This window comes from Ovis canadensis, chromosome 14 (genome assembly GCF_042477335.2).
Source record: "Ovis canadensis isolate MfBH-ARS-UI-01 breed Bighorn chromosome 14, ARS-UI_OviCan_v2, whole genome shotgun sequence".
Lineage (NCBI taxonomy): Eukaryota > Metazoa > Chordata > Mammalia > Artiodactyla > Bovidae > Ovis > Ovis canadensis.
The window spans coordinates 10,269,575-10,289,325 of NC_091258.1; positions in this window are offsets into that span (position 1 = coordinate 10,269,575).

The window sequence follows — 19,751 nt, forward strand, 5'->3', positions numbered from 1 at the left end:
CTCTCGAGTGGAGACGGGTATGTCGGGGAACTTCTTGAGTTGCAGCAATGGTGTGAAGGACCCTTTGGAAGTTCCAGTGGTTAGATGTGATTGGCCTGGAGAAGCCTCAGCGGAAATGGGCCTCATCTCGCCTGGAGGGCAAAACCTCCTGGATTTTCTCGAGTTGCGGCAGGTGCTCTCGACTTACGACGGGGACCTCAGGGACCCGCTCTGGTGGCCTCAGGAAAGGCCAGTCCCCATGCGAGTTCCTCGGGGGCCTCTCGGGATTCCTCTCCCGAAGATGCTGGGGCCTAAGACCTTGTGAGAAGTCGGGGCCTGAACCTGAGGATTGCTCTCCATTGCTGACATGGATCTTGGGGTACTTCTGGAGTCTCCCCAGGGGAGTCAGTCCTCGTCTCGAATGCGGGCATGCACTTGCGCTTTCCTCCAGAGCGGTAGCAGCAGTGTCTCGCAGTCCGCCGCGTGGATCAAAGGATCTATGGTTTTCCCTCGAGTCTTTCCCACGAGGCTTTCCCACGAGGCTTTCCCACAGGGCTGTCCCACGTGCACACGGGGTGGGAGTCGATCCTCGGCTTGAACGTCAAGGCAGTGCAGGGAAAACAGGTTCCTCTGGAATGGACTGACACATCTGGATGACTCTTGGAATGGTGGCAATACCCTGGAGTTCCTCTCGCCTTTCCTGTGGAGAGCGCCTCCTCTTGAGATGCGACGGGAACGCCGGGAATTCTTTCCCTAAGAAACAGGGAAGGGATCCCTCTTCTCGAGCTAGGAGGCGGAAACGGGGCTCCCCTGGATGTGTGCGGGACCCCACGTGCTTCCTCTAGAGTGGAGTCGGGTATGTCGGGGAACTTCTTGAGTTGCAGCAAGGGTGTGAAGGACCCTTTGGAAGTTCCAGTGGTTAGATGTGATTGGCCTCGAGAAGCCTCAGCGGAAATGGGCCTCATCTCGCCTGGAGGGCAAAACCTCCTGGATTTTCTCGAGTTGCGGCAGGTGCTCTCGACTTACGACGGGGACCTCAGGGACCCGCTCTGGTGGCCTCAGGAAAGGCCAGTCCCCATGCGAGTTCCTCGGGGGCGTCTCGGGATTCCTCTCCCGTCGATGCCGGGGCCTAAGACCTTGTGTGGAGTCGGGGCCGGAACCTGAGGATTCCTCTCCAGTGCTGACATGGATCTTGGGGTACTTCTGGAGTCTCCCCAGGGGAGTCAGTCCTCGTCTCGAATGCGGGCATGCACTTGCGCTTTCCTCCAGAGCGGTAGCAGCAGTGTCACGCAGTCCGCCGCGTGGATCAAAGGATCTATGGTTTTCCCTCGAGTCTTTCCCACGAGGCTTTCCCACGAGGCTTTCCCACAGGGCTGTCCCACGTGCACACGTGGTGGAGTCGATCCTCGGCTTGAACGTCAAGGCAGTGCAGGGAAAACAGGTTCCTATGGAATGGACTGACACATCTGGGGGACTCTTGGAATGGTGGCACGACCCTGGAGTTCCTCTCGCCTTTCCTGTGGAGAGCGCCTCCTCTTGAGATGCGACGGGAACACCGGGAATTCTTTCCCTACGAAACAGGGAAAGGATCCCTCATCTCGAGCTAGGAGGCGGAAACGGGGCTCCCCTGGATGTGTGCGGGACCCCACGTGCTTCCTCTCGAGTGGAGACGGGTATGTCGGGGAACTTCTTGAGTTGCAGCAATGGTGTGAAGGACCCTTTGGAAGTTCCAGTGGTTAGATGTGATTGGCCTCGAGAAGCCTCAGAGGAAATGAGCCTCATCTCGCCTGGAGGGCAAAACCTCCTGGATTTTCTCGAGTTGCGGCAGGTGCTCTCGACTTACGACGGGGACCTCAGGGACCCGCTCTGGTGGCCTCAGGAAAGGCCAGTCCCCATGCGAGTTCCTCGGGGGCCTCTCGGGATTCCTCTCCCGAAGATGCTGGGGCCTAAGACCTTGTGAGAAGTCGGGGCCGGAACCTGAGGATTCCTCTCCATTGCTGACATGGATCTTGGGGTACTTCTGGATTCTCCCCAGGGGAGTCAGTCCTCGTCTCGAATGCGGGCATGCACTTGCGCTTTCCTCCAGAGCGGTAGCAGCAGTGTCTCGCAGTCCGCCGCGTGGATCAAAGGATCTATGGTTTTCCCTCGAGTCTTTCCCACGAGGCTTTCCCACGAGGCTTTCCCACAGGGCTGTCCCACGTGCACACGTGGTGGGAGTCGATCCTCGGCTTGAACGTCAAGGCAGTGCAGGGAAAACAGGTTCCTCTGGAATGGACTGACACATCTGGGGGACTCTTGGAATGGTGGCAATACCCTGGAGTTCCTCTCGCCTTTCCTGTGGAGAGCGCCTCATCTTGAGATGCGACGGGAACGCCGGGAATTCTTTCCCTACGAAACAGGGAAGGGATCCCTCTTCTCGAGCTAGGAGGCGGAAACGGGGCTCCCCTGGATGTGTGCGGGACCCCACGTGCTTCCTCTCGAGTGGAGTCGGGTATGTCGGGGAACTTCTTGAGTTGCAGCAATGGTGTGAAGGACCCTTTGGAAGTTCCAGTGGTTAGATGTGATTGGCCTCGAGAAGCCTCAGCGGAAATGGGCCTCATCTCGCCTGGAGGGCAAAACCTCCTGGATTTTCTCGAGTTGCGGCAGGTGCTCTCGACTTACGACGGGGACCTCAGGGACCCGCTCTGGTGGCCTCAGGAAAGGCCAGTCCCCATGCGAGTTCCTCGGGGGCGTCTCGGGATTCCTCTCCCGTCGATGCCGGGGCCTAAGACCTTGTGTGGAGTCGGGGCCGGAACCTGAGGATTCCTCTCCAGTGCTGACATGGATCTTGGGGTACTTCTGGAGTCTCCCCAGGGGAGTCAGTCCTCGTCTCGAATGCGGGCATGCACTTGCGCTTTCCTCCAGAGCGGTAGCAGCAGTGTCACGCAGTCCGCCGCGTGGATCAAAGGATCTATGGTTTTCCCTCGAGACTTTCCCAGGAGGCTTTCCCACGAGGCTTTCCCACAGGGCTGTCCCACGTGCACACGTGGTGGGAGTCGATCCTCGGCTTGAACGTCAAGGCAGTGCAGGGAAAACAGGTTCCTCTGGAATGGACTGACACATCTGGGGGACTCTTGGAATGGTGTCTCGACCCTGGAGTTCCTCTCGCCTTTCCTGTGGAGAGCGCCTCCTCTTGAGATGCGACGGGAACGCCGGGAATTCTTTCCCTACGAAACATGGAAAGGATCCCTCATCTCGAGCTAGGAGGCGGAAACGGGGCTCCCCTGGATGTGTGCGGGAACCCACGTGCTTCCTCTCGAGTGGAGACGGGTATGTCGGGGAACTTCTTGAGTTGCAGCAATGGTGTGAAGGACCCTTTGGAAGTTCCAGTGGTTAGATGTGATTGGCCTCGAGAAGCCTCAGCGGAAATGGGCCTCATCTCGCCTGGAGGGCAAAACCTCCTGGATTTTCTCGAGTTGCGGCAGGTGCTCTCGACTTACGACGGGGACCTCAGGGACCCGCTCTGGTGGCCTCAGGAAAGGCCAGTCCCCATGCGAGTTCCTCGGGGGCGTCTCGGGATTCCTCTCCCGTCGATGCCGGGGCCTAAGACCTTGTGTGGAGTCGGGGCCGGAACCTGAGGATTCCTCTCCAGTGCTGACATGGATCGTGGGGTACATCTGGAGTCTCCCCAGGGGAGTCAGTCCTCGTCTCGAATGCGGGCATGCACTTGCGCTTTCCTCCAGAGCGGTAGCAGCAGTGTCACGCAGTCCGCCGCGTGGATCAAAGGGTCTATGGTTTTCCCTCGAGTCTTTCCCACGAGGCTTTCCCACGAGGCTTTCCCACAGGGCTGTCCTACGTGCACACGTGGTGGGAGTCGATCCTCGGCTTGAACGTCAAGGCAGTGCAGGGAAAACAGGTTCCTCTTGAATGGACTGACACATCTGGCGACTCTTGGAATGGTGGCACGACCCTGGAGTTCCTCTCGCCTTTCCTGTGGAGAGCGCCTCCTCTTGAGATGCGACGGGAACGCCGGGAATTCTTTCCCTACGAAACAGGGAAAGGATCCCTCATCTCGAGCTAGGAGGCGGAAACGGGGCTCCCCTGGATGTGTGCGGGACACCACGTGCTTCCTCTCGAGTGGAGACGGGTATGTCGGGGAACTTCTTGAGTTGCAGCAAGGGTGTGAAGGACCCTTTGGAAGTTCCAGTGGTTAGACGTGATTAGCCTCGAGAAGCCTCAGCGGAAATGGGCCTCATCTCGCCTGGAGGGCAAAACCTGCTGGATTTTCTCGCGTTGCGGCAGGTGCTCTAGACTTACGACGGGGACCTCAGGGACCCGCTCTGGTGGCCTCAGGAAAGGCCAGTCCCCATGCGAGTTCCTCGGGGCCCTCTCGGGATTCCTCTCCCGTCGATGCCGGGGCCTAAGACCTTGTGTGGAGTCGGGGGCGGAACCTGAGGATTCCTCTCCTGTGCTGACATGGATCTTAGGGTACTTCTGGAGTCTCCCCAGGGGAGTCAGTCCTCGTCTCGAATGCGGGCATGCACTTGCGCTTTCCTCCAGAGTGGTAGCAGCAGTGTCACGCCGTCCGCCGCGTGGATCAAAGGATCTATGGTTTTCCCTCGAGTCTTTCCCACGAGGCTTTCCCACGAGGCTTTCCCACAGGGCTGTCCCACGTGCACACATGGTGGGAGTCGATCCTCGGCTTGAACGTCAAGGCAGTGCAGGGAAAACAGGTTCCTCTGGAATGGACTGACACATCTGGGGGACTCTTGGAATGGTGTCTCGACCCTGGAGTTCCTCTCGCCTTTCCTGTGGAGAGAGCCTCCTCTTGAGATGCGACGGGAACGCCGGGAATTCTTTCCCTACGAAACAGGGAAAGGATCCCTCATCTCGAGCTAGGAGGCGGAAACGGGGCTCCCCTGGGTGTGTGCGGGACCCCACGTGTTTCCTCTCGAGTGGAGACGGGTATGTCGGGGAACTTCTTGAGTTGAAGCAAGGGTGTGAAGGACCCTTTGGAAGTTCCAGTGGTTAGATGTGATTGGCCTCGAGAAGCCTCAGCGGAAATGGGCCTCATCTCGCCTGGAGGGCAAAACCTCCTGGATTTTCTCGAGTTGCGGCAGGTGCTCTCGACTTACGACGGGGACCTCAGGGACCCGCTCTGGTGGCCTCAGGAAAGGCCATTCCCCATGCGAGTTCCTCGGGGGCCTCTCGGGATTCCTCTCCCGAAGATGCTGGGGCCTAAGACCTTGTGAGAAGTCGGGGCCGGAACCTGAGGATTCCTCTCCATTGCTGACATGGATCTTGGGGTACTTCTGGAGTCTCCTCAGGGGAGTCAGTCCTCGTCTCGAATGCGGGCATGCACTTGTGCTTTCCTCCAGAGCGGTAGCAGCAGTGTCTCGCAGTCCGCCGCGTGGATCAAAGGATCTATGGTTTTCCCTCGAGTCTTTCCCACGAGGCTTTCCCACGAGGCTTTCCCACAGGGCTGTCCCACGTGCACACGTGGTGGGAGTCGATCCTCGGCTTGAACGTCAAGGCAGTGCAGGGAAAACAGGTTCCTCTGGAATGGACTGACACATCTGGGGGACTCTTGGAATGGTGGCAATACCCTGGAGTTCCTCTCGCCTTTCCTGTGGAGAGCGCCTCCTCTTGAGATGCGACGGGAACCACGGGAATTCTTTCCCTACGAAACAGGGAAGGGATCCCTCATCTCGAGCTAGGAGGCGGAAACGGGGCTCCCCTGGATGTGTGCGGGACACCACGTGCTTCCTCTCGAGTGGAGTCGGGTATGTCGGGGAACTTCTTGAGTTGCAGCAATGGTGTGAAGGCCCTTTGGAAGTTCCAGTGGTTAGATGTGATTGGCCTCGAGAAGCCTCAGCGGAAATGGGCCTCATCTCGCCTGGAGGGCAAAACCTCCTGGATTTTCTCGAGTTGCGGCAGGTGCTCTCGACTTACGACGGGGACCTCAGGGACCCGCTCTGGTGGCCTCAGGAAAGGCCAGTCCCCATGCGAGTTCCTCGGGGGCGTCTCGGGATTCCTCTCCCATCGATGCCGGGGCCTAAGACCTTGTGTGGAGTCGGGGCCGGAACCTGAGGATTCCTCTCCAGTGCTGACATGGATCTTGGGGTACTTCTGGAGTCTCCCCAGGGGAGTCAGTCCTCGTCTCGAATGCGGGCATGCACTTGCGCTTTCCTCCAGAGCGGTAGCAGCAGTGTCACGCAGTCCGCCGCGTGGATCAAAGGATCTTTGGTTTTCCCTCGAGTCTTTCCCACGAGGCTTTCCCACGAGGCTTTCCCACAGGGCTGTCCCACGTGCACACGTGGTGGGAGTCGATCTTCGGCTTGAAAGTCAAGGCAGTGCAGGGATAACAGGTTCCTCTGGAATGGACTGACACATCTGGGGGACTCTTGGAATGGTGGCACGACCCTGGAGTTCCTCTCACCTTTCCTGTGGAGAGCGCCTCCTCTTGAGATGCGACGAGATCGCCGGGAATTCTTTCCCTACGAAACAGGGAAAGGATCCCTCATCTCGAGCTAGGAGGCGGAAACGGGGCTCCCCTGGATGTGTGCGGGACCCACGTGCTTCCTCTCGAGTGGAGACGGGTATGTCGGGGAACTTCTTGAGTTGCAGCAAGGGTGTGAAGGACCCTTTGGAAGTTCCAGTGGTTAGATGTGATTGGCCTCGAGAAGCCTCAGCGGAAATGGGCCTCATCTCGCCTGGAGGGCAAAACCTCCTGGATTTTCTCGAGTTGCGGCAGGTGCTCTCGACTTACGACGGGGATCTCAGGGACCCGCTCTGGTGGCCTCAGGAAAGGCCAGTCCCCATGCGAGTTCCTCGGGGGCGTCTCGGGATTCCTCTCCCGTCGATGCCGGGGCCTAAGACCTTGTGTGGAGTCGGGGCCGGAACCTGAGGATTCCTCTCCAGTGCTGACATGGATCTTAAGGTACTTCTGGAGTCTCCCCAGGGGAGTCAGTCCTCGTCTCGAATGCGGGCATGCACTTGCGCTTTCCTCCAGAGCGGTAGCAGCAGTTTCACGCAGTCCGCCGCGTGGATCAAAGGATCTATGGTTTTCCCTCGAGTCTTTCCCACGAGGCTTTCCCACGAGGCTTTCCCACAGGGCTGTCCCAAGTGCACACGTGGTGGGAGTCGATCCTCGGCTTGAACGTCAAGGCAGTGCAGGGAAAACAGGTTCCTCTGGAATGGACTGACACATCTGGGGGACTCTTGGAATGGTGGCACGACCCTGGAGTTCCTCTCGCCTTTCCTGTGGAGAGCGCCTCCTCTTGAGATGCGACGGGAACACCGGGAATTCTTTCCCTACGAAACAGGGAAAGGATCCCTCATCTCGAGCTAGGAGGCGGAAACGGGGCTCCCCTGGATGTGTGCGGGACCCCACGTGCTTCCTCTCGAGTGGAGACGGGTATGTCGGGGAACTTCTTGAGTTGCAGCAATGGTGTGAAGGACCCTTTGGAAGTTCCAGTGGTTAGATGTGATTGGCCTCGAGAAGCCTCAGCGGAAATGGGCCTCATCTGGCCTGGAGGGCAAAACCTCCTGGATTTTCTCGAGTTGCGGCAGGTGCTCTCGACTTACGACGGGGACCTCAGGGACCCGCTCTGGTGGCCTCAGGAAAGGCCAGTCCCCATGCGAGTTCCTCGGGGGTGTCTCGGGATTCCTCTCCCGTCGATGCCGGGGCCTAAGGCCGTGTGTGGAGTCGGGGCCGGAACCTGAGGATTCCTCTCCAGTGCTGACATGGATCTTGGGGTACTTCTGGAGTCTCCCCAGGGGAGTCAGTCCTCGTCTCGAATGCGGGCATGCATTGCGCTTTCCTCCAGAGCGGTAGCAGCAGTGTCACGCAGTCCGCCGCGTGGATCAAAGGATCTATGGTTTTCCCTCGAGTCTTTCCCACGAGGCTTTTCCACGAGGCTTTCCCACAGGGCTGTCCCACGTGCACACGTGGTGGGAGTCGATCCTCGGCTTGAACGTCAAGGCAGTGCAGGGAAAACAGGTTCCTCTGGAATGGACTGACTCATCTGGGGGACTCTTGGAATGGTGGCACGAACCTGGAGTTCCTCTCGCCTTTCCTGTGGAGAGCGCCTCCTCTTGAGATGCGACGGGAACGCCGGGAATTCTTTCCCTACGAAACGGAAAGGATCCCTCATCTCGAGGTAGGAGGCCGAAACGGGGCTCCCCTGGATGTGTGCGGGACACCACGTGCTTCCTCTCCAGTGGAGACGGGTATGTCAGGGAACTTCTTGAATTGCAGCAATGGTGTGAAGGACCCTTTGGAAGTTCCAGTGGTTAGATGTGATTAGCCTCGAGAAGCCTCAGCGGAAATGGGCCTCATCTCGCCTGGAGGGCAAAACCTCCTGGATTTTCTCGAGTTGCGGCAGGTGCTCTCGACTTACGACGGGGACCTCAGGGAACCGCTCTGGTGGCCTCAGGAAAGGCCAGTCCCCATGCGAGTTCCTCTGGGGCCTCTCGGGATTCCTCTCCCGTCGATGCCGGGGCCTAAGACCTTGTGTGGAGTCGGGGCCGGAACCTGAGGATTCCTCTCCAGTGCTGACATGGATCTTGGGGTACGTCTGGAGTCTCCCCAGGGGAGTCAGTCCTCGTCTCGAATGCGGGCACGCATTGCGCTTTCCTCCAGAGCGGTAGCAGCAGTTTCACGCAGTCCGCCGCGTGGATCAAAGGATCTATGGTTTTCCCTCGAGTCTTTCCAACGAGGCTTTCCCACGAGGCTTTCCCACAGGGCTGTCCCACGTGCACAAGTGGTGGGAGTCGATCCTCGGCTTGAACGTCAAGGAAGTGCAGGGAAAACAGGTTCCTCTGGAATGGACTGACACATCTGGGGGACTCTTGGAATGGTGTCACGACCCTGGAGTTCCTCTCGCCTTTCCTGTGGAGAGCGCCTCCTCTTGAGATGCGACGGGAACGCCGGGAATTCTTTCCCGACGAAACAGGGAAAGGATCCCTCATCTCGAGCTAGGAGGCGGAAACGGGGCTCCCCTGGATGTGTGCGGGAACCCACGTGCTTCCTCTCGAGTGGAGACGGGTATGTCGGGGAACTTCTTGAGTTGCAGCAATGGTGTGAAGGACCCTTTGGAAGCTCCAGTGGTTAGATTTGATTGGCCTCGAGAAGCCTCAGCGGAAATGGGCCTCATCTCGCCTGGAGGGCAAAACCTCCTGGATTTTCTCGAGTTGCGGCAGGTGCTCTCGACTTACGACGGGGACCTCAGGGACCCGCTCTGGTGGCCTCAGGAAAGGCCAGTCCCCAAGCGAGTTCCTCGGGGGCGTCTCGGGATTCCTCTCCTGTAGATGCCGGGGCCTAAGACCTTGCGTGGAGTCGGGGCCGGAACCTGAGGATTCCTCTCCAGTGCTGACATGGATCTTGGGGTACTTCTGGAGTCTCCCCAGGGGCGTCAGTCCTCGTCTCGAATGCGGGCATGTACTTGCGCTTTCCTCCAGAGCGGTAGCAACAGTGTCACGCAGTCCGCCGCGTGGATCAAAGGATCTATGGTTTTCCCTCGAGTCTTTCCCACGAGGCTTTCCCACGAGGCTTTCCCACAGGGCTGTCCCACGTGCACACGTGGTGGGAGTCGATCCTCGGCTTGAACGTCAAGGCAGTGCAGGTAAAACAGGTTCCTCTGGAATGGACTGACACATCTGGGGGACTCTTGGAATGGTGGCACGACCCTGGAGTTCCTCTCGCCTTTCCTGTGGAGAGCGCCTCCTCTTGAGATGCGACGGGAACGCCGGGAATTCTTTCCCTACGAAACAGGGAAAGGATCCCTCATCTCGAGCTAGGAGGGGGAAACGGGGCTCCCCTGGATGTGTGCGGGACACCACGTGCTTCCGCTCGAGTGGAGACGGGTATGTCGGGGAACTTCTTGAGTTGCAGCAAGGGTGTGAAGGACCCTTTGGAAGGTCCAGTGGTTAGATGTGATTGGCCTCGAGAAGCCTCAGTGGAAATTGGCCTCATCTCGCCTGGAGGGCAAAACCTCCTGGATTTTCTCGAGTTGCGGCAGGTGCTCTCGACTTACGATGGGGACCTCAGGGACCCGCTCCGGTGGCCTCAGGAAAGGCCAGTCTCCATGCGAGTTCCTCGGGGGCCTCTCGGGATTCCTCTCCCGTCGATGCCGGGGCCTAAAACCTTGTGTGGAGTCGTGGCCGGAACCTGAGGATTCCTCTCCAGTGCTGACATGGATCTTGGGGTACTTCTGGAGTCTCCCCAGGGGAGTCAGTCCTCGTCTCGAATGCGGGCATGCACTTGCGCTTTCCTCCAGAGCGGTAGCAGCAGTGTCACGCAGTCCGCCGCGTGGATCAAAGGATCTATGGTTTTCCCTCGAGTCTTTCCCACGAGGCTTTCCCACGAGGCTTTCCCACAGGGCTGTCCCACGTGCACACGAGGTGGGAGTCGATCCTCGGCTTGAACGTCAAGGCAGTGCAGGGAAAAAAGGTTCCTCTGGAATGAACTGACATATCTGGGGGACTCTTGGAATGGTGGCACGACCCTGGAGTTCCTCTCGCCTTTCCTGTGGAGAGCGCCTCCTCTTGAGATGCGACGGGAACGCCGGGAATTCTTTCCCTACGAAACAGGGAAAGGATCCCTCATCTCGAGCTATGAGGCGGAAACGGGGCTCCCCTGGATGTGTGCGGGACCCACGTGCTTCCTCTCGAGTGGAGACGGGTATGTCGGGGAACTTCTTGAGTTGCAGCAAGGGTGTGAAGGACCCTTTGGAAGTTCCAGTGGTTAGACGTGATTAGCCTCGAGAAGCCTCAGCGGAAATGGGCCTCATCTCGCCTGGAGGGCAAAACCTCCTTCATTTTCTCGAGTTGCGGCAGGTGCTCTCGACTTACGACGGGGACTTCAGGGACCCGCTCTGGTGGCCTCAGGAAAGACCAGTCCCCATGCGAGTTCCTCGGGGGCCTCTCGGGATTCCTCTCCCGTCGATGCCGGGGCCTAAGACCTTGTGTGGAGTCGTGGCCGGAACCTGAGGATTCCTCTCCAGTGCTGACATGGATCTTGGGGTACTTCTGGAGTCTCCCCAGGGGAGTCAGTCCTCGTCTCGAATGCGGGCATGCACTTGCGCTTTCCTCCAGAGCGGTAGCAGCAGTGTCACGCAGTGCGCCGCGTGGATCAAAGGATCTATGGTTTTCCCTCGAGTCTTTCCCACGAGGCTTTCCCACAGGGCTGTCTCACGTGCACACGTGGTGGGAGTCGATCCTCGGCTTGAACGTCAAGGCAGTGCAGGGAAAAAAGGTTCCTCTGGAATGGACTGACATATCTGGGGGAGTCTTGGAATGGTGGCACGACCCTGGAGTTCCTCTCGCCTTTCCTGTGGAGAGCGCCTCCTCTTGAGATGCGACGGGAATGCCGGGAATTCTTTCCCTAAGATAAAGGGAAAGGATCCCTCATCTCGAGCTAGGAGGCGGAATCGGGGCTCCCCTGGATGTGTGCAGGACCCACGTGCTTCCTCTCGAGTGGAGACGGGTATGTCGGGGACCTTCTTGAGTTGCAGCAAGGGTGTGAAGGACCCTTTGGAAGTTCCAGTGGTTAGACGTGATTAGCCTCGAGAAGCCTCAGGGGAAATGGGCTTCATCTCGCCTGGAGGGCAAAACCTCCTGGATTTTCTCGAGTTGCGGCAGGTGCTCTCGACTTACGACGGGGACCTCAGGGACCCGCTCTGGTGGCCTCAGGAAAGGCCAGTCCCCATGCGAGTTCCTCGGGGGCCTCTCGGGATTCCTCTCCCGTCGATGCCGGGGCCTAAGACCTTGTGTGGAGTCGGGGCCGGAACCTGAGGATTCCTCTCCAGTGCTGACATGGATCTTGGGGTACTTCTGGAGTCTCCCCAGGGGAGTCAGTCCTCGTCTCGAATGCGGGCATGCACTTGCGCTTTCCTCCAGAGCGGTAGCAGCAGTGTCACGCAGTCCGCCGCGTGGATCAAAGGATCTATGGTTTTCCCTCGAGTCTTTCCCTCGAGGCTTTCCCACGAGGCTTTCCCACAGGGCTGTCCCTCGTGCACACGTGGTGGGAGTCGATCCTCGGCTTGAACGTCAAGGCAGTGCAGGGAAAACAGTTTCCTCTGGAATGGACTGACACATCTGGGGGACTCTTGGAATGGTGGCACGACCCTGGAGTTCCTCTCGCCTTTCCTGTGGAGAGCGCCTCCTCTTGAGATGCGACGGGAACGCCGGGAATTCTTTCCCTACGAAACAGGGAAAGGATCCATAATCTCGAGCTAGGAGGCGGAAACCGGGCTCCCCTGGATGTGTGCGGAACCCACGTGCTTCCTCTCGAGTGGAAACGGGTATGTCGGGGAACTTCTTGAGTTGCAGCAAGGGTGTGAAGGACCCTTTGGAAGTTCCAGTGGTTAGACGTGATTAGCCTCGAGAAGCCTCAGCGGAAATGGGCCTCATCTCGCCTGGAGGGCAAAACCTCCTGGATTTTCTCGAGTTGCGGCAGGTGCTCTCGACTTACGACGGGGACCTCAGGGAACCGCTCCGGTGGCCTCAGGAAAGGCCAGTCCCCATGCGAGTTCCTCGGGGGCCTCTCGGGATTCCTCTCCCGTCGATGCTGGGGCCTTAAACCTTGTGTGGAGTCGGAGCCAGAACCTGAGGATTCTACTCCAGTGCTGACATGGATCTTGGGGTACTTCTGGAGTCTCCCCAGGGGAGTCAGTCCTCGTCTCGAATGCGGGCATGCACTTGCGCTTTCCTCCAGAGCGGTAGCAGCAGTGTCACGCAGTCCGCCGCGTGGATCAAAGGATCTATGGTTTTCCCTCGAGTCTTTCCCACGAGGCTTTCCCACGAGGCTTTCCCACAGGGCTGTCCCACGTGCACACGTGGTGCGAGTCGATCCTCGGCTTGAACGTCAAGGCAGTGCAGGGAAAACAGGTTCCTCTGGAATGGACTGACACATCTGGGGGACTCTTGGAATGGTGGCATGACCCTGGAGTTCCTCTCGCCTTTCCTGTGGAGAGCGCCTCCTCTTGAGATGCGACGGGAACGCCGGGAATTCTTTCCCTACGAAACAGGGAAAGGATCCCTCATCTCGAGCTAGGAGGCGGAAACGGGGCTCCCCTGGATGTGTGCGGGACCCACGTGCTTCCTCTCGAGTGCAGACGGGTGTGTCGGGGAACTTCTTGAGTTGCAGCAAGGGTGTGAAGGACCCTTTGGAAGTTCCAGTGGTTAGATGTGATTGGCCTCGAGAAGCCTCAGCGGAAATGGGCCTCATCTCGCCTGGAGGGCAAAACCTCCTGGATTTTCTCGAGTTGCGGCAGGTGCTCTCGACTTACGACGGGGACCTCAGGGACCCGCTCTGGTGGCCTCAGGAAAGGCCAGTCCCCATGCGAGTCCCTCGGGGGCCTCTTGGGATTCCTCTCCCGTCGATGCCGGGGCCTAAGACCTTGTGTGGAGTCGGGGCCGGAACCTGAGGAATCCTCTCCAGTGCTGACATGGATCTTGGGGTACTTCTGGAGTCTCCCCAGGGGAGTCAGTCCTCGTCTCGAATGCGGGCATGCACTTGCGCTTTCCTCCAGAGCGGTAGCAGCAGTGTCACGCAGTCCGCCGCGTGGATCAAAGGATCTATAGTTTTCCCTCGAGTCTTTTCCACGAGGCTTTCCCACGAGGCTTTCCCACAGGGCTGTCCCACGTGCACACGTGGTGGGAGTCGATCCTCGGCTTGAACGTCAAGGCAGTGAAGGGAAAACAGGTTCCTCTGGAATGGACTGACACATCTGGGGGACTCTTGGAATGGTGGCATGACCCTGGAGTTCCTCTCGCCTTTCCTGTGGAGAGCGCCTCCTCTTGAGATGCGACGGGAACGCCGGGAATTCTTTCCCTACGAAACAGGGAAAGGATCCCTCATCTCGAGCTAGGAGGCGGAAACGGGGCTCCCCTGGATGTGTGCGGGACCCCACGTGCTTCCTCTCGAGTGGAGACGGGTATGTCGGGGAACTTCTTGAGTTGCAGCATGGGTGTGAAGGACCCTTTGGAAGTTCCAGTGGTTAGATGTGATTAGCCACGAGAAGACTCAGCGGAAATGGGCCTCATCTCGCCTGGAGGGCAAAACCTACTGGATTTTCTCGAGTTGCGGCAGGTGCTCTCGACTTACGACGGGGACCTCAGGGACCCGCTCTGGTGGCCTCAGGAAAGGCCAGTCCCCATGCGAGTTCCTGGGGGCCTCTCGGGATTCCTCTCCCGTCGATACCAGGGCCTAAGACCTTGTGTGGAGTCGGGGCCGGAACCTGAGGATTCCTCTCCAGTGCTGACATGGATCTTGGGGTACTTCTGGAGTCTACCCAGGGGAGTCAGTCCTCGTCTCGAATGCGGGCATGCACTTGCGCTTTCCTCCAGAGCGGTAGCAGCAGTGTCACGCAGTCCGCCACGTGGATCAAAGGATCTATGGTTTTCCCTCGAGTCTTTCCCACGAGACTTTCCCACAAGGCTTTCCAACAGGGCTGTCCCTAGGGCACACGTGGTGGGAGTCGATCCTCGGCTTGAACGTCAAGGCAGTGCAGGGAAAACAGGTTCCTCTGGAATGGACTGACACATCTGGGAGACTCTTGGAATGGTGTCACGACCCTGGAGTTCCTCTCGCCTTTCCTGTGGAGAGCGCCTCCTCTTGAGATGCGACGGGAACGCCGGGAATTCTTTCCCTACGCAACAGGGAAAGGATCCCTCATCTCGAGATAGGAGGCGGAAACAGGGCTCCCCTGGATGTGTGCGGGACCCCACGTGCTTCCTCTCGAGTGGAGACGGGTATGTCGGGGAACTTCTTGAGTTGCAGCAATGGTGTGAAGGACCCTTTGGAAGTTCCAGTGGTTAGATGTGATTGGCCTCGAGAAGCCTCAGCGGAAATGGGCCTCATCTCGCCTGGAGGGCAAAACCTCCTGGATTTTCTCGAAATGCGGCAGGTGCTCTCGACTTACGACGGGGACCTCAGGGAACCGCTCTGGTGGCCTCAGGAAAAGCCAGTCCCCATGAGAGTTCCACGGGGTCCTCTCGGGATTCCTCTCCCGTCGATGCTGGGGCCTAAGACCTTGTGTGGAGTCGGGGCCGGAACCTGAGGATCCCTCTCCAGTGCTGACATGGATCTTGGGGTACTTCTGGAGTCTCACCAGGGGAGTCAGTCCTCGTCTCGAATGCGGGCATGCACTTGCGCTTTCCTCCAGAGCGGTAGCAGCAGTGTCACGCAGTCCGCCGCGTGGATCAAAGGATCTATGGTTTTCCCTCGAGTCTTTCCCACGAGGCTTTCCCACGAGGCTTTCCCACAGGGCTGTCCCACGTGCACACGTGGTGGGAGTCGATCCTCGGCTTGAACGTCAAGTCAGTGCAGGGAAAACAGGTTCCTCTGGAATGGACTGACACATCTGGGGGACTCTTGGAATGGTGGCATGACCCTGGAGTTCCTCTCGCCTTTCCAGTGGAGAGCGCCTCCTCTTGAGATGCGACGGGAAGGCCGGGAATTCTTTCCCTACGAAACAGGGAAAGGATCCCTCATCTCGAGCTAGGAGGCGGAAACGGGGCTCCCCTGGATGTGTGCGGGACCCCACGTGCTTCCTCTCGAGTGGAGACGGGTATGTCGGGGAACTTCTTGAGTTGCAGCAAGGGTGTGAAGGACCCTTTGGAAGTTCCAGTGGTTAGACGTGATTAGCCTCGAGAAGGCTCAGCGGAAATGGGCCTCATCTCGCCTGGAGGGCAAAACCTCCTGGATTTTCTCGAGTTGCGGCAGGTGCTCTCGACTTACGACGGGGACCTCTGGGACCCGCTCTGGTGGCCTCAGGAAAGGCCAGTCCCCATGCGAGTTCCTCGGGGGCCTCTCGGGATTCCTCTCCCGTCAATGCCGGGGCCTAAGACCTTGTGTGGAGTCGGGGCCGGAACCTGAGGATTCCTCCCCAGTGCTGACATGGATCTTGGGGTACGTCTGGAGTCTCCCCAGGGGAGTCAGTCCTCGTCTCGAATGCGGGCATGCACTTGCGCTTTCCTCCAGAGCGGTAGCAGCAGTGTCACGCAGTCCGCCGCGTGGATCAAAGGATCTATGGTTTTCCCTCGAGTCTTTCCCACGAGGCTTTCCCACGAGGCTTTCCCACGAGGCTTTCCCACAGGGCTGTGCCACGTGCACACGTGGTGGGAGTCGATCCTCGGCTTGAACGTCAAGGCAGTGCAGGGAAAACAGGTTCCTCTGGAATGGACTGACACATCTGGGGGACTCTTGGAATGGTGGCATGACCCTGGAGTTCCTCTCGCCTTTCCTGTGGAGAGCGCCTCCTCTTGAGATGCGACGGGAACGCCGGGAATTCTTTCCCTACGAAACAGGGAAAGGATCCCTCATCTCGAGTTAGGAGGCGGAAACGGGGCTCCCCTGGATGTGTGCGGGACACCAAGTGCTTCCTCTCGATTGCAGACGGGTATGTCGGGGTACTTCTTGAGTTGCAGCAAGGGTGTGAAGGACCCTTTGGAAGGTCCAGTGGTTAGATGTGATTGGCCTCGAGAAGCCTCAGCGGAAATGGGCCTCATCTCGCCTGGAGGGCAAAACCTCCTGGATTTTCTCGAGTTGCGGCAGGTGCTCTCGACTTACGACGGGGACCTCAGGGACCCGCTCTGGTGGCCTCAGGAAAGGCCAGTCCCCATGCGAGTTCCTCGGGGGCCTCTCGGGATTCCTCTCCCGTCGATGCCGGGGCCTAAGACCTTGTGTGGAGTCGGGGCCGGAACCTGAGGATTCCTCTCCAGTGCTGACATGGATCTTGGGGTACTTCTGGAGTCTCCCCAGGGGAGTCAGTCCTCGTCTCGAATGCAGGCATGCACTTGCGCTTTCCTCCAGAGCGTTAGCAGCAGTGTCACGCAGTCCACCGCGTGGATCAAAGGATCTATGGTTTTCCCTCGAGTCTTTCCAACGAGGCTTTCCCACGAGGCTTTCCCACAGGGCTGTCCCACGTGCACACGTGGTGGGAGTCGATCCTCGGCTTGAACGTCAAGGCAGTGCAGGGAAAACAGGTTCCTCTGGAATGGACTGACACATCTGGGGGACTCTTGGAATGGTGTCACGACCCTGGAGTTCCTCTCGCCTTTCCTGTGGAGAGCGCCTCTTCTTGAGATGCGACGGGAACGCCGAGAATTCTTTCCCTACGAAACAGGGAAAGGATCTCTCATCTCGAGCTAGGAGGCGGAAACGGAGCTCCCCTGGATGTGTGCGGGACCCCACGTGCTTCCTCTCGAGTGCAGACGGGTATGTCGGGGAACTTCTTGAGTTGCAGCAATGGTGTGAACGACCCTTTGGAAGTTCCAGTGGTTAGATGTGATTGGCCTCGAGAAGCCTCAGCGGAAATGGGCCTCATCTCGCCTGGAGGGCAAAACCTCCTGGATTTTCTCGAAATGCGGCAGGTGCTCTCGACTTACGACGGGGACCTCAGGGAACCGCTCTGGTGGCCTCAGGAAAGGCCAGTCCCCATGAGAGTTCCACGGGGGCCTCTCGGGATTCCTCTCCCGTCGATGCCGGGGCCTAAGACCTTGTGTGGAGTGCGGGCCGGAACCTGAGGATTCCTCTCCAGTGCTGACATGGATCTTGGGGTACTTCTGGAGTCTCCCCAGGGGAGTCAGTCCTCGTCTCGAATGCGGGCATGCACTTGCGCTTTCCTCCAGAGCGGTAGCAGCAGTGTCACGCAGTCCGCCTCGTGGATCAAAGGATCTATGGTTTTCCCTCGAGTCTTTCCCACGAGGCTTTCCCACGAGGCTTTCCCACAGGGCTGTCCCACGTGCACACGTGGTGGGAGTCGATCCTCGGCTTGAACGTCAAGTCAGTGCAGGGAAAACAGGTTCCTCTGGAATGGACTGACATATCTGGGGGACTCTTGGAATGGTGGCATGACCCTGGAGTTCCTCTCGCCTTTCCTGTGGAGAGCGCCTCCTCTTGAGATGCGACGGGAAGGCCGGGAATTCTTTCCCTACGAAACAGGGAAAGGATCCCTCATCTCGAGCTAGGAGGCGGAAACGGGGCTCCCCTGGATGTGTGCGGGACCCCACGTGCTTCCTCTCGAGTGGAGACGGGTATGTCGGGGAACTTCTTGAGTTGCAGCAAGGGTGTGAAGGACCCTTTGGAAGTTCCAGTGGTTAGACGTGATTAGCCTCGAGAAGGCTCAGCGGAAATGGGCCTCATCTCGCCTGGAGGGCAAAACCTCCTGGATTTTCTCGAGTTGCGGCAGGTGCTCTCGACTTACGACGGGGACCTCTGGGACCCGCTCTGGTGGCCTCAGGAAAGGCCAGTCCCCATGCGAGTTCCTCGGGGGCCTCTCGGGATTCCTCTCCCGTCGATGCCGGGGCCTAAGACCTTGTGTGGAGTCGGGGCCGGAACCTGAGGATTCCTCCCCAGTGATGACATGGATCTTGGGGTACTTCTGGAGTCTCCCCAGGGGAGTCAGTCCTCGTCTCGAATGCGGGCATGCACTTGCGCTTTCCTCCAGAGCGGTAGCAGCAGTGTCACGCAGTCCGCCGCGTGGATCAAAGGATCTATGGTTTTCCCTCGAGTCTTTCCCACGAGGCTTTCCCACGAGGCTATCCCACAGGGCTGTCCCACGTGCACACGTGGTGGGAGTCGATCCTCGGCTTGAACGTCAAGGCAGTGCAGGGAAAACAGGTTCCTCTGGAATGGACTGACACATCTGGGGGACTCTTGGAATGGTGGCACGACCCTGGAGTTCCTCTCGCCTTTCCTGTGGAGAGCGCCTCCTCTTGAGATGCGACGGGAACGCCGGGAATTCTTTCCCTACGAAACAGGGAAAGGATCCCTCATCTCGAGTTAGTAGGCGGAAACGGGGCTCCCCTGGATGTGTGCGGGACACCAAGTGCTTCCTCTCGATTGCAGACGGGTATGTCGGGGTACTTCTTGAGTTGCAGCAAGGGTGTGAAGGACCCTTTGGAAGGTCCAGTGGTTAGATGTGATTGGCCTCTAGAAGCCTCAGCGGAAATGGGCCTCATCTCGCCTGGAGGGCAAAACCTCCTGGATTTTCTCGAGTTGCGGCAGGTGCTCTCGACTTACGACGGGGACCTCAGGGACCCGCTCTGGTGGCCTCAGGAAAGGCCAGTCCCCATGCGAGTTCTTCGGGGGCCTCTCGGGATTACTCTCCCGTCGATGCCGGGGCCTAAGACCTTGTGTGGAGTCGGGGCCGGAACCTGAGGATTCCTCTCCAGTGCTGACATGGATCTTGGGGTACTTCTGGAGTCTCCCCAGGGGAGTCAATCCTCGTCTCGAATGCGGGCATGCACTTGCGCTTTCCTCCAGAGCGGTAGCAGCAGTGTCACGCAGTCCGCCGCGTGGATCAAAGGATCTATGGTTTTCCCTCGAGTCTTTCCCACGAGGCTTTCCCACGAGGCTTTCCCACAGGGCTGTCCCACGTGCACACGTGGTGGGAGTCGATCCTCGGCTTGAACGTCAAGGCAGTGCAGGGAAAACAGGTTCCTCTGGAATGGACTGACACATCTGGGGGACTTTTGGAATGGTGGCACGACCCTGGAGTTCCTCTCGCCTTTCCTGTGGAGAGCGCCTCCTCTTGAGATGCGACGGGAACGCCGGGAATTCTTTCCCTACGAAATAGGGAAAGCATCCCTCATCTCGAGCTAGGAGGCGGAAACGGGGCTCCCCTGGATGTCTGCGGCACCCACGTGCTTCCTCTTGAGTGCAGACGGGTGTGTCGGGGAACTTCTTGAGTTGCAGCAAGGGTGTGAAGGACCCTTTGGAAGTTCCAGTGGTTAGATGTGATTGGCCTCGAGAAGCCTCAGCGGAAATGGGCCTCATCTCGCCT